Here is a 15,532-nt window from a genome sequence, read left to right as displayed (position 1 = left end):
CTGATCCCTGGGGTTGAAGCTAAGACGTGGACGCAGCCTTCTAAGAAGACGAGATGATAGAGAGAATGTCGCCGGCAGTTTAGAGCGTACCAAAGAGACGTGATATCCAGCAGTAGCTCCGACAATGAAGAAGTCATAGACACTGACTAATCTGAATCTGATGAACATGTTGTCCGTCAATCGCTAGTATCTGACGACACAGATACAGTTTGTATATTTTGTGGCGCCAATTATTCCAGTGACAGACCTGGAGAAGAATGGATCCAGTGTCAGAGCTGTGACTTACGGGCTGTGTAGGTCCTGAAGGCGAATATTACATCAGCAATTTTTGTTGTTGAGTTTAATACATTTAATTTGGCTCCCAAGGTGCCGTATAACCCACACTCGATCTCAAATTGTCAAATTGGCATTTTCTTAGTATACATTGATTTTTTAATAATCTGTTGCGTTTTTTTCTATAGTAATAATTTACATATAGCCAAATGAATACCAAACCCGGGATGTATTATTTTTCTTTTATTTCTTACACTAGGTTTTGAAAATCCCGGGCACAATCCCGTCTTTTTCTCTGAAAAGATAACTATGTATTTTATTTGTACTTGTATTACTTCTTTTGTACAATGTTGATGGTGTGATCCAATGTTTATTAATCACAAGGTTGTTTCTGGAGTATCTGAAAATGATTTCCACATTTGAAACATCTAGTATGAATAGGATTTAATCGAAGCACTAGCAGAAGTAACAAAAAAACTGTGGTCGGTAGAGAAAGTGTTGAGCATGATGTCATTGAAGAGTCGAATAAAAAAACTCACCATTTTTTTCATGGGACACGTACGAAGACGTAAACAGAATCATCGAAGAAAGTCTTGTTGGAAATTGACGTGAATCGTGTGACAACAAAAAAGCTCGAAAGTCCTGTTCAAGATATTTGAGAATGGATCAATCCAAGATTGTGTACAGTTTCGTCGATCAGTTTAAATCTACGTTGAACACTCATCAGCAACCTTCGATCCCTTCTGGGGGTTGGCTCTCCCCATACCATGAAACACTAATAAACTGAGACTGTCACACTGTTTGGATTATTTTACACAAAACAAACTCTGGGTGGACACTCTTTTTTCTTTCTTCTTTTCAGAAGGCTGCTCATTTTTTGGAACGTAGATCCCTATCGCAGTGTAGCGAGGGTAGTGTGCAAACGCCTGGAGAGAGAATCACTTTCAGTTGTTATGAGGTTCTCCTTATACCACCAATCCCGACTCCGTAGTGTCATGTTCGCGTTAAACTTGAAACATGTAGTGTGTTTATCATACATAACCTCAATTTTAACTCATGGTTTACTCGTTACAACCAGAAATTTTTATGCGAAAAAATGTGTTAATACTGTTTTTTGTGCCATAAAAATACGTCAAGTTAATCGACACATGTAGTTCTATGTCAGAAAAGTACCCTCAATTGGTCAATGGAACGCAACCATGTATAATTCATCCAAATTTATTGTATTGCCTTCAAATTACACACTTACGCCAACGAACAACTCAATCATCAAAACATTTTCACAACGCATTGTTGGCATCGACTTCAATACTCACTGTCAAGTCTCTTTTATGTTATCTATCGACTGAAAACGGGTTCCTCGAAGTAGTAATTTGAGTTTTGGGTGAAAAGTCGGTAGGGCCAATACGGTGTCTGTGAGAGTGAATTTTCCTTCTCAAAATGCATGTTGCAATGTTGATAGTATATTTTTTCTATTGAAAAACACTATGGATATTACAGTTGCATGTTATCGATGTTACAATTGCAAATGAAAATTTTACCTGTGAAAACATGGACATATCTTCGAAACTGGCAAATCTCCTGTTTCAATTTTTTTTTAGTCAACAGTCTTTTTTCGTGATTGAACACAATGCAGGAGCCTCATCGTGAAAAGGATTTGCAGTATGGAGTTAGTTTCAATAATATTTTTAAGTATTCCTACGAGTATTAGATTTTGAAAATCATATTTACGATATTAAATTTACTAACTGTGAAACCTCAAATGCCCACAGTAATCAGTTGTGTGAAAAACTATTTATCTGTTATACAAGAATGGGAAGCATCTGTCGTTCTCTCATGAACAACAACCCTCAGAAGTCGAGCTGGAGATCAACGAGGTTTTGCCTTTCAACGTGCGCTTTCTAGTGAGGGTTGAACGATACACAGTGAAAATCTAAAATCTCGTCGTCAGGCTGGGAGCATCGTTCCATATAGCGGTCGATTCAAAGGCTAGAACAAACCACCCATGCTAACCAATCGGCTACCGTCCCTCCATGTAAACATCATGACCGTGACACAGATGTAATTAAGCATAATTCAGCACTTCATTGGGTTAGATTTTTGGTTATGTTAGTTTTTCACGGTCTTTCTTTGTGAGGTAATATTTTTCGTCTATGCACGTTGAAGAAAATCAGGGTATATTTTTCGCTGAGGAGGATGGAATCCGTAATTTGTCATCAATCTAATGAATTGCGAACGACTCATGTTTGTATAGCTATCTATCTCTCATCCAAACATGATCTCTGTCTGATCAAACGCAAACATTAACTGTTTTGTCTACCTTTTTCACTCCCCTTCCTAACTTTTGAACGGAACAAGATATCAAAGTCGAACAAAATACAAATAAATAGACTTCATTTTTACTACTTTTTGATAAGAAAGACGTTTGTGTCTTACCTCACTCATCGCCGCGGTATATTGATAACTCGTTCAATAGGTATTTCAATTTTCGCACTAACACTGTTTTACTTTCTGAAATGGATTCAGCCGTTTCAGAGTATTTATCAGTCATATATTCGTTTTGAAATTCAAAGTAAATATGCTTTATTTTTACTACTTTTGATAAGAAAGGCATTGGTGTCTTGCCTCACTCATCGCCGCGGTATATTGATAACTCGTTCAATAGGTATTTCAATTTTCGAACTAACACTGTTTTACTTTCTGAAATGGATTCAGCCGTTTCAGAGTATTTATCAGTCATATATTCGTTTTAAGATTCGGCAAAGAAACGACAAATTTAATAATTTCAAAGCAAAATCCATGAATAACTTACTCCAGTTCATTCCAATGAATGTTCAAAAGATTCATCATTCACTTTCCTTAACCACTCACCTTATTATCGTAAGAAAGCGAAAGGTTAAAAGGAAATAAGCTGTGTCTTATTCCCAAAAATTGGATGTCCGCCATTGAGGATGACAGTGTTCCATATAAGTAAAACTTATTCTCTTTCATATACTATATTGTGTAGCAATCCTGTGAATTGTACCTCATTCAATTTCCCGTGGGTTGGGCTACCTATCGGGTGCGTTCCCAGGTAGCGGATAGAGGAACGGCCAGGAGACTGGATGCCCTGTCCGGGGAGCCAATGTAGCCTTACGGACGGGGTCGCCGGACTCCTGGTCAGTGGCAGAAATAAGTAGGGCGAGGGCAACTGAAACTCCCTGAAAGCCTTTGCAAAACATGCCACCATGGACCAGCCTACCCAAACTAAGGTGTAAGGAATCGTGTCGACAGCTGAATGGCCGCGGTTACGAACGACCCCCTTGGGGAACTGGGCGAAACCTCATTGTAATTAGCCTACCTCTGGTAATGCGGGGCTCTGCCAGAGGTGACCAACTCTTCCCTTGCTACTCCTGGAAACACACATGAATGAAACAAACTAAAAACAAAAACCAATCCCAAGGCTGGATAGAAGTGCTCACCTCAATCTGAGGCGGTGGCTGGGGATGGACAGAAATGGCCACTCCAATCTACTGCTTGGATTGGGGCTGGACATAGCAGATCACCTCGTGTTGTAATACAAAGGCCAAGGCTTGAGCGCACTCCACCCCCAACAGCAAGGGCAGGAAAGTTCCCTCACTTGTGCACCTCCACGGAGGGAATGCAAAGAAGGTTGAAGAAGCCGCGCAACGACAGTAATTTCGTTGCACTTTCCAAAACCTTCGCGGAGGCCACCGTGAGACACCTCAAGATTGCCAAAGAGAGTGTGTGTTCGGCGAGTCTTGGCCTACACCTGCCAATATAAAGGAGATGTCTCCTGTCCACCTTTCTGAAAAGTACAGGATGGACGATGACCTAGGAGGACAACTCCTCGGGAGGATGTACAATGGGTCACATGTGGCCCAAGTGCTGTGGGTCTACACTAACCCTCCCTACTCTACAGATACAGAGATGTCATTCAATTCCATAACGAATGTTGGGAGTGCAAACTGAAAAGGAAAAAGTGTTTATAATTCAATGTTCGTATAAAATTAGTTGCTTCGAAATTATTTTCTCATTCATGTAATCCAATGTTTATATGAAAGTAGGGCGGTCGGTAGCTTGGCAGTTCGACGTGGGTGCTTTGTTCACTCACTCGAATTGACTGCCGTGTTGGTCGGTGGTTCAAGCCCCAGTCTGAACGATCGATTTTCACTTGCTATCGTCCAACTCGTGTTAGGAATCACAAGTGAAAAGATAACACCTCGTTAATCCTTAGTTCGCACAAGTTTCGACTTCTGGGGGTTGTCGAAACTGATGCCTATCTTATCAAAAAGTAGTGAAAATGAAGCCTTCTTGAATAAATTTTGTGCGTCCTTGATATCTTGTCCCGTTAAAATGTTAATATGACGGGAACTATTTACTCCCGCACTGTAAAAAAGTATTTGTTTTAATGCGTATTTTATTGATGACACATGTGAATTTGTTCGTTATTGCAACTGTATTTATTTATATCTGAATTTGACGGATGTGCGGACTAGACTATAACAACAGAAGCGAGAATTACCAAGCAGTGATAAATAATATTGATAGTGCTTTATCATCTCATGAATAAATGTGTGTTCACTAACGTAGCGTTTGTTATGGAAACTAAGCAAATTTAATACATTTCAAACTATAAGGAGGATTGGGTTTCTGGCATGGTAATAATATACAGGCTGATTCACGGTGGATGGCACATTAGACGTTTTTGGTGAATCGAAATATGAAATAATTTCAATTTTTTTCTTCGAAAATCAAGACCTCTAAAAATGCTGATATCTTTGAGTTAAAGAATACTATGGTATCGAAATTTGGTTTGGAGTTAAGTGATACTTGAAGGCTTCCCAGATTTCAACGTAATCTCCGTTACTTCAATACAGGGTGGTGAAAAAATATAGTTTTTCCATTTGCTTGACAAAGTGACTTAGAATTGATTATTTCAAACGGAACACTCTGTGTATTATTACAAATTAGGAAACGTGGCCACATTCACTCATATTTTCAAAAGTCCACTATGTCTTGTTTATCGTTCATTCTAGTATAATTTTTCATTCAATTGTTATTTCAGAAGATTAGTCATCGCATTATTCTGTTGTCGAGTCTATGAGTTAAAGAGTCTACGTATTGATTTCTACAACATAACATAGTCTAAATGAATATTTTGAAGAACAAATGTTTCGATATGAATATTTTGCTTTCGATGAATAACTGATTTGTTTGAATCAAAATAACCTTGTATTTCGTAACCCCACCCATACAAAAAAGGTTTCGAATGGTTCACAAGTATCGCTTCGTTATGATAAAACAGTCATTGCTGAAGCAGAAACTCCGATAAGAAGATTGGGTCATGTGACAAAATGAAGGAGAAAAATATTACATTTTTCGAGTAATGATCCTAAAGATATAGGAATGGAACTCAATACTTTCTTCTCAATTTTGTTCCATCCAATTCCACTACAAATTAATCGAAATTAAACAGATACCTGATATAATAGGTAATAACAAAGCATTGTGCTGTAGATTCAGCCTGTTTGATTTTTTATCGTACTGATCAAATAAAAATTTCAGTTGTACATAAATATATGAATTCTGAAAATTCATATATTATATATTCATATAGTAAAACTTTTCAACGAGTCATTAGCTCAGGAAGTTATTCAAATAGTCATTTGAAAAATGAATATAGTTCACTTTTCTATTGCCAACTTTGTCAAGTCTCGTAGAAAAATGTCCATAAGAAACTTTTATCATTTAAATACACCCACAATAGGTTTATTAATGAAAATCTGAATCATCAGCCATTTTTTACATCACTAATGAAGTCTACACAAATATAGATTTGAGAAAATTCACACTTAGCCCAGATTGTGATTCGCTATTTAAACTTTCTCATTATGATATAAGGGGAACATCCCTGTTTTCCAGTTGTTTATAAAATAAACAGCAAAAGTTTATGCTTAATGGAAATTATGATAAAATGCGCTTTTCCTGGGGTAACGTGTACACATGGCTTCCTCAAGGTTCCATTATGAGTTTATTGCTTTTCCTGCTTTACATCAACAATTTACCTAACAATATTCCTCAAGCGTTAACAACAATGTTTGCAGAAAACACACTTTTTCATTTGATAATGATATGGATGAATCAACGCAAACGGTTAACCATAACACTGGTTCTCATAAACCAATGGTGTGAAATGAATATTATTATGAATTTCCTCAAAATCCATTGTACAGGCCGTTTTTTTAGCTGTTACCACTGTTGCTATCTCGGAAACACTAGGTACTACTAGGACTGGTGAATGAAACAAACGTTGCCTTTTTAGGAATGCAACATAATGGTATTCTCAGATCGATAGAATCACCAACCGTTTCTGAGATATTTGCAAAAATCTGAAAATGAGATTTTATTTTTTTGCTCTAGCGCTTCCATTTCCAATATTATCAAAAAATTACAGAGGGACATTTTGCCTCTTTTCATGTTTTTCATTATCTGCTTCAATCCAATTTCCAATGCAATGTCTCGTTCAATGAAATCGATCATTAATCTATTTTTTTTAAATACGGACCTATATATTTCATTATATATTTTGGTTGTCATTGTAATTACAAATTCATTGATACCAACATATGTATTTCTCGATGTTTTTCCCATCAATATCATCAATATTCTATCATTTTTTTAATAAGAGCTCGAATTTCCGATTGTTACTGAAATCAAAACAGAGTTCTTCCGTCGGTGATGTTGTTCATTGAGATCCTAAATATTTATATTCACTGAAATCCATTTAGATTTCTGTCAGAATTATCTTGAAAAACAGAGACCAATAATCTTTGTATCTATCAATACCAACCCATTCATAATTTCCAAATGTCTCTTGAAAATTTATAGCTGCCCAAATATGTCTGTTCAGAAAATGAAAATATTAACAAGAATTAACTAATAAAAATACCGTATCAAAAAAGTCATTGATTCAGAAGAAACATGGTAAGCGAAATTTTTTTTTGAAGTAAGCCATGAAATACATGAATGTGAATGTCAAGTTGATTGTCAAACACAAAATAAAACAGTTATTCAATTCAGTGGGCGATTGATTTTGAGGGAAAAACATGACGAAAAAGTGGATATGCTTTTTTTTCATTCAAGATGTTTGAAAAATGCTATCAAATCTCTGGCAATGTATCAGGAAATGTATCCTGAACGATGACAACCTAATCATAGATATTTCCAACGTATCAAAAAAAGTTTACGAAATAATGGATCCTTTGAAAAATTCTCCAAGAGAAAATGTACGGTTACTGAATGTGGTGGCGATAATGTAATCGGCGTTTTAGTGACATTCATTTGATTGAGGATTTGTGGAAAATAAAAAAATTGAGAACAAGAAAGTATCCCTGAGGGAGATTGCTCATGATTCGGCCATATCCACTATATCTGTACATTTTAAAGAATAAATTCAAACCTTATCAAGTCAGCAAAGTCCATCATTTGCGTTTGACGGATTTCACTAGGAGAAAAGTTTTTCGTAGGTGGCTCATTATAAAATTTTGCCTAAATAATGAAATTTGCAAAAAAAATGTGATGTGATGAAAGTAGATTCACCAATAACGGATGGTTCAACAGGAATATACATTATCACTGGCGACAAGGAAATGAATATTTACATAGAGTAACCAATTTACAAGAGAGTTATGGTGTTAACGTATGGCTTGGTGAACTTGATGATACAATTATTGGCCCCCAATTTTTTGAAATATCTGACCGGAGAATTATACTTGGACTTCTCATCGGGGAATCTAGTTGAGTTTCTAGAAGATTTGTCACTTGACCTAATGAGAAAATATGAGTATTTCCAATACGATAGAGCTCCACCACATCGCAGGAGAATGTACAGAGACATCTTCAATACAACTATGCCCGGAAGATGGATAGGAAATAATGGCCCTACTGAATGGCCACGACGTTCACCGGACCCTTCTCTTATAGATTTTTTGTTGTGGGGCTCCAGAACAAAGTTTTGAAATATCGAGGCATTGAAAGATTCAAGTAGGAGAGCCTGCATGGCTATCACTCCAAAGATGTTAGAGAACTGCCACAAGCACACTATTTCTAGAACAAGTATTTGTATAAGAAATGATGAAAGACAATTTGAATATTTAATGCTATATCGCGTGAGACAGTAACTTGAAAAATGTAACGTGAGGCTTTCCGTTATGATGTTCATTTTCTACGATTTATTATATTCTTACATTTTCTTTAGCAACTGTTTGTTTTTCAGTGTGGTGTATTACGATACTATTAACTTTGTGCTAGCAACAATATTTGGAATTTGGTTTTCTCATTGAAAGAAAAGTTAAATGATGGAATTTTGATGAAGAATTTTTTGGATATAACGTCGTGAAATACATATATTGTGATATGTCAATGAATTTGTAATCACAATGACTATCAAAATCTATAAGAAAATATACAGGTTCATATTGAAAAAATATATTGATGATGGTTTTCAGTGAACGAAACGTCGCATTGAAAAATTCGGGATATAACAAAAGGGGCACCAGTCATTTTTATATGTAATTGAAAATGAAGGCAGTAGAGCAGAAAAATTAAATCTGTCATTTTCAGAAACGGGTAATGATTTGTCGATCTGAGAATACCATTGTGTTGCATTTCTAAAAAGGCAACTTTGGTCTCATTCAACCGTTCGTGTAGGACCTATTGTTTCCGAGATAGCAATAGTGGTATAAGCTAAAAAGAACCGGCCTGTATATATTTTTCTCAAAGACTCGATGGTAATTTCGATACCATATTGAAGTAACGTTTGAGAATAGCAGTAATTGCCTTCGGTATCAGTTTAAAATTTCAGTTTACTTTGCATGTACTCTCATGTACAGGGTGTTTATCAAACATGCAGCGAAAAATTAGGGGAATATTGTTTGGACTATTCTAAGAATATTTTGTCCCCAGATAATTTTTCATAGGAGGCTTTGTTTCGAAGATACGGTGCGAAAAAAAAATTCGGCAATAACAATTTTGCTGATTTAAAAATTATTAACTTAGCCGAAATAAATGTATAAGGTACTACGCTTGACCTACCAAGTAAATAAAAATCTAATGATTCCGTTGGTACCTATCAACAATATTCCGATTACTACAAACGGCTGCAGACATTCAATTTGCTGGGTGTAACGCAATCAGAAACGATCCTGGTGTCTTTGAAAGAGTTCGGGATGAGGAGAAGATTAGATTCTTGAATCCGAGCGGAAGTAGTCATTTTCAACAGTTCTTGTAGATTAAGAAACATTAGATGTAATTTTTGGTAATAAATTCCGCTCCGTATCTTCGAAATAAAGCGCCCTATCAAAAATCATCAGAAGACAAAATATCCTTAGAATAGTCCAAGAAATAGACCCTTAACTTTTTGCCGCATGTTTAATAAACACCCATTATCTACGGAGTCACTTTCTGAATCTGTGAAATGGTAATCGATGTTCGTTTCAACTCTACCTGTTATTGATATTATGAAGACTTTATGCTTTGTTTACGAAAATACATTTCTCTACCAATTCAGTTCATCATCCACCCGATAGTACAACCAATTGATAATATTTCTCCATCACACAACTTTTTTCCTTATAAAAACACCCCATATTACAGTAGCGCAAAATTGTATAATAAACTATTTTTGAAATATGCATTGTCATAAATACGAGAGATCGATCAATATTGTTTTCATTTAATAAAGCTGACTACTCAGTTGATTGAATTTATCAACTCAAATCAAAATTGTTAATTAGGTTATTTAATTGCAAATTTTGTATTAATTTATATTTTTATCATTACTCCACTACTGTTTACTTTACTTTTGTTAGATTTGGAAATTAATTTCTGTCTGACTGTTAAAAAAACCCGGAGCCTTCTTCATGAATGGACCAAGATTCGTTTTCAAGTTTTAGGGGGAAACACCTAATATATTTATTTATTCATGTATTTATCTGAAGTCGAAACTTCCAGGCCTTATATCTCCAGAAACACAACTTTCAGGTTACCAAGTTTACAAAAACATTTAGATTGTACATCAGAAATCCTCAAAGGAAAACTCAATGACACTAAATGTTCTATTTGATAAAATCAATAGTCCTCGACCCCTATTGTGACCTCAATCAGAATGATTTCAGATAACACAGTAATTGCCCCATTTGACTTGGTTGATTGTCGATTGTATTTATAATGGAACCGATGCGCTCGAACTGGTGTAGTGTATTTGTCGGGTTTGTGGAGAGCTGGCACCATAGTTATACAAGACAAACACCACTTAGTCGACATATTCTCGGATACGAATAAAATGTATGGCGGAGTGTTACCCCTTCCATCGTAGCATCCCTGCCAAAATAAAATACAGTTGCTGCAATACTATAGAATGGGGAATTTCTAAAAGACGTTCGAAAAACTCCGGAGTTTTATTTGCCTTTTGGATGCACTTTCCAGAGTTCCAGTGTTCGGAAGTATTATAATCAATTTTCCAGATCTCAATTTCGTCAAGTCTTCACTCGTGATTTTTCAAGCTGTATCTGTTATAACCGTAGGATTCATATCATATAATATCATGTCAAAAGACACATATCAAGTGAATGTTTCTTAGTTGAATATTTTCATACGGAAAGTGTGGTTCAAGAGGAATGTTTATAGTATAACGTATAGTATATATAGTATAACGTATTCAAAAAAACACTTCATTGTGAGATTTTCACAAAACGATTTTATAAAAACGCAATACGTATTTCGCCATACTATGGCGTCTTGGGGCGTGTCGGGAGTTAAAACACGCCCGAATAAACCATTGTATGGCGAAACACGTGTTGCGTTTTTGTAAAACCAATCAATTTTGGCATTTTCATAATATTTTCGTACCTATGCTAGCATGGATTCTAAAAAGCGTGAAGTGGACAGTGAAAATAAGAGGTTTCTGGCAGAATGGACTGAACAATATTGTTTTACGCTGCCTAATAGGCCTCAAGCGGTTCCAGTGTGCCTTATATACAATAAAAGTGTCGCTATTGTTGAGAGTGGTAATTTGAAGCGACACTACGAAACAACTTATCAGCAATTTCACAAAAACTTTCCTCTTGGCAGTAAGGCTCGTAAAGAAAAACTTCAATCACGGTTCTCACGTTGCATAAGCGAGCAAGAAAAATCCACTCGTTTTTACGGAATCAGAGAAACGCAGAATCAGCAACATGAACCCCTCCTGCCCTACATTATATGGCCTGACAAAAACACATAAAGGAGATAATCCCATGAGACCGTCAGTATCGTGTATAAACACTCCGTTGAAAGAACTAGAAATACGTCTTAACAAGTTGTTCAAAAATATTACCAATTTCTTCCCACTTCACAGCATTGAAAGTTCCCTGACTTCAGTGGAAAAGATCAGTAACCAAACCACGCCACATAATTCAATTTTAGTTTCATACCATGTAAACAAACATGTATTTTAGATATATTAAATCAAGCCAAAGCAGACCACATCACTTCTTTTTAAATTTCGACAGTTTTCGATGTATTCCTAAATCAAAGTTACTTACAGTTCAACAATAACAGCAATGGTGTTATATAAGGAGTAAAAACTATAATTTATTGAAAATGTATGCTCTATTTCGTATGGAACGCCGTTTTATTTTTTATTGTCACAAATATTCATTCCTCAATTTATTCACCTAACAATTTATTTGTTTGAATTTAATTGATTCATGCATTTGTTGGACACATTAAAAACGATTGTTCACAAAATTTGTTCTATTTTAAATGACACTTGATTTAAAATGTTACATGAAGAAAATTGTAATTTGAATAAAAAAGACAAATGAAATAACTTGAAGCTTTTATTGATTCCGAAGAAAAATATTATTTCAGAGTATTGGAAAATGGAACGCCAATTTACTATATTATATTATGCCAAAAAATAATCTATATACATAAAGTTCAACTCAACAATCAACAAACATTTTTATTCATCAGTTAGTTATTTATATGACTGTTGAATTATGATGGAGCTTTAAATTCACTTTCTAAAAGTAAGTTTGGGAATAAAATTTCAACGAATATATTTGAATGACTGTCAAAGTTTTCCCATGAAACATTGTTGGTAATAAAAATAGACTTTCGTTTGTCTGAAAATATAACAAATTAATTTTCCATACTAAATATTTTTCTATGAATAATAAAGATTGTTATATTTCGATTTTATTAAAAGCGTTGAATATTTCCAAAATTCACTTTAATGCAATTATTTTAAAATTTGGTTACAACTTTTGTGCAAAACATTCTCAAGCAAGTATCATTTTATTTCATCAATCTTTTTAAAAAGCTAATTTCTGACAAATAATTAAATTTTTTGATGATTTGAAAAGTTTGTTGCATTTGAAAGATACATTTAAAACGATTGTTGATAATTTTAATTCGGCGCTGGTATCGAGCGGATTTATCAGGAATTTCAAGTGTTACATATGGAAACACGCTAGTTCATTTATAGTACGACAAAACGCCGTTCAACCGTGGCGCCGAATAAAAATTATCCACAAACAATTTAATTCATGTATCACTGAAATTCAACAAATAAAATAATTGAAATCTTTTCAAAGGAATATTAATAAAAATTGTAACGGCGTGGCACGCCGTTTTACTTTTTATTGGTATTTTGTGAAAATGAATTGTTTTGTTTGTTGCATTCAGGTGATACATGAATTAAATTATTTGTTGATAATTGTTATTCGTCACTGCGGTCGAACGGATTATTACCGTACTATGACCAATGCCATACATATATGCAATTATGTAGTTCCACAAAAATACGCCCGATGTCAGCGCTGAATAAAAATTAACAACAATCAATTTGATTCATGTATCACTGAAATCCAACAAACCATAATCCAACTCGTTTCAAAGGAATATTAATAAAAAGTAAAACGGCGTAGCACGCCGTTTTACTTTCTATTGGTATTTTGTAAAAATGAATTGTTTTGAAGGTTCCTTTTAGGTGACATGAATTAAATTGGTTGTTGATAATTTTTATTTGACGCTGCGGTCGGACGAAATATTGTGTTACTATCACTAGACTATCATGTTGCCAGATTTAAAAATTCAGCCTCTGCAAGAATTCGCTCGACGCTAGCGCAGAATTAAAATTATCAACAATCCTTTTAATTCATGTAACTATAATTATCAACAAACAATTTTATTCATGTTTTACAGAAATTGTAGTAGATTATTCGATAGTTACAAAAAAAGTATATATGACAAACATTTACTTCCAAAAATTTCAAACAATGGATATATTATAACTGTTCGCAACTTTTCATCAAACAAATTAATTCATGTAACATTTCAAATCAAGTGTCATTTAAAATAAAACAAATTTTGCGAAAACTCGTTTTTATGGTGTCGAACAAATGCATGAATCAATTAAATTCAGACAAATAAATTGTTAGTTGAATAAATCGAGGAATGAATATTTGTGACAATAAAAATAAAATGGCGTTCCATAATTTCGACTCCAAAAACGTAACTGTTCAAAACACAAGCGGAGTTTATTATTTTCACTCAATGCCCAATCACTCTTATAATCTTACTATTGATAGACAATCACGATTCAATTTTAAAATTGCTACCGCCCACAGACTCACTAATGACGAACCAAATTTCAAATCGATATTGTAAATGAATAATAGATAACCACCGTTCTCACAGAAACGATAAATTATTCCCTCGTTGGCCAAGTGCATAGCTGTTATTCTCATAAATCTGCTTTCCTTAGAGAACATTCGATAATTGAGGGCATGGAAATGAATAAAATACTGTAGAACAAATATTTCGAAAAACGAATATTAATAATAATCATTACACTGTGGAAAAATATGCCGAAGGAGATAATCTACAGTAATATTTCATAGCTTGTTGCAATGTTGCATAGCAAAATTGTGTAATATCACGTTTCAAAGTATTTGTCAGTTTCATGCACATATTTTTTCAATTTGGTTTTTAATTCACCAAGGAAGTTGAATTCACAAATCAAAATCAAACTATAACGTGTAAACTCAATTACTTCATGAAAATAATGATTTATCAATTTTGTCAATACAGTGCATTGATATCAAACTCACTTTCATATCCATGTGTTAGTTTCAAAATATCAAAAAAACTGATCATATTTTCCATATTGAAGAACAAAATGAATAATGGATATACAGTAAACAATGAAATGTTTCTATGCTTTGACAGCAATAAATTCTATCCTGTCTTTCAAACCTTCAACGTTGTATGGTCTACACTAGTCTTCAATTTTAAATCAATCCCCAAGAAATAATTAGGCAAGTCAGGAGAACGAGCTGAGCATTTAATCGAATCGCGTCTGCCTATATCCATTTATTAGGCTCCATCCTATTGATAACATATCTTTTCATTAATTTCATTAGGTGTTTCTCTATTTGGTAAAAGGTAAGACCTCGTTAATGCTTAGTTCGCACAAGTTTCGGCTTCTGAGGGTTGTCGTTCGTAGGGGTGCGACAGCTGGTTAACGGAAAAAAACAGATTTGAAACAGATTTTTTCAAACAAACAGATCATGCATTGACAGAGGCTCAATTTTCCTTTGAAATTCAACCCAAAAAAAACAAAAGATAGCTTATAGAAACATTAGTCATATCGATATTGACAGATTCAGTGCTAATTTAATAAACCAACCTTGATATTTACTTTATGAAACTGTAGATATAGATGGTAAATTAAATCTCATGAATGATTTCATTACAAAAACTCTTGATTGTCATTCACCAAAAAAAAAACTGAATTTTTGAAGAAACAAAATTACACTCCTTGGATAACTGAGAACATAAGAGTGGTGCAGAAATTGAGAGACAAAGCATTAACTCGATTCAAGAAGTCAAAACTAGCACACCATTGGGATTATACTATAAACAACTGAGGAATTATACTAATACGAGATACTAATACTAATACTACTACTACTAGTACGAGAAAAGGACATACTTAAACTACAAACTACGTAATACTGATAGTAAGGGTAGATGGCCTTGGGGTACAGGAGTACCCCAAGGCAGGTCCTCTTTTCTATACCCTATATACTGCCACATTTATCAAGAAGATGAAATCTTGTAGATATCACTTTTATGCAGATGATTCTCAAATATATTTATCTTTCAAATCTTCAGATATAGGTCAAGCAGTAACCGATATAAATTTTGA

The 15,532-nt window shown here is 34.4% G+C and overlaps 1 protein-coding gene across 5 annotated transcripts in view; it reads right to left on the bottom strand.

The window, feature by feature from the left end:
* Nucleotides 1-15,532, bottom strand: part of LOC111504347 (calcium/calmodulin-dependent protein kinase kinase 1) — a 233,010-nt gene that overhangs the window by 63,969 nt on the left and 153,509 nt on the right. The window lies entirely within an intron of this gene.

The sequence above is a fragment of the Leptinotarsa decemlineata genome, unplaced genomic scaffold (assembly GCF_025532065.1).
Source record: "Leptinotarsa decemlineata unplaced genomic scaffold, Ldec_3_MD MMD2_tig00000133_RagTag_RagTag, whole genome shotgun sequence".
Lineage (NCBI taxonomy): Eukaryota > Metazoa > Arthropoda > Insecta > Coleoptera > Chrysomelidae > Leptinotarsa > Leptinotarsa decemlineata.
This window is presented reverse-complemented; position numbering and strand designations above follow the sequence as displayed.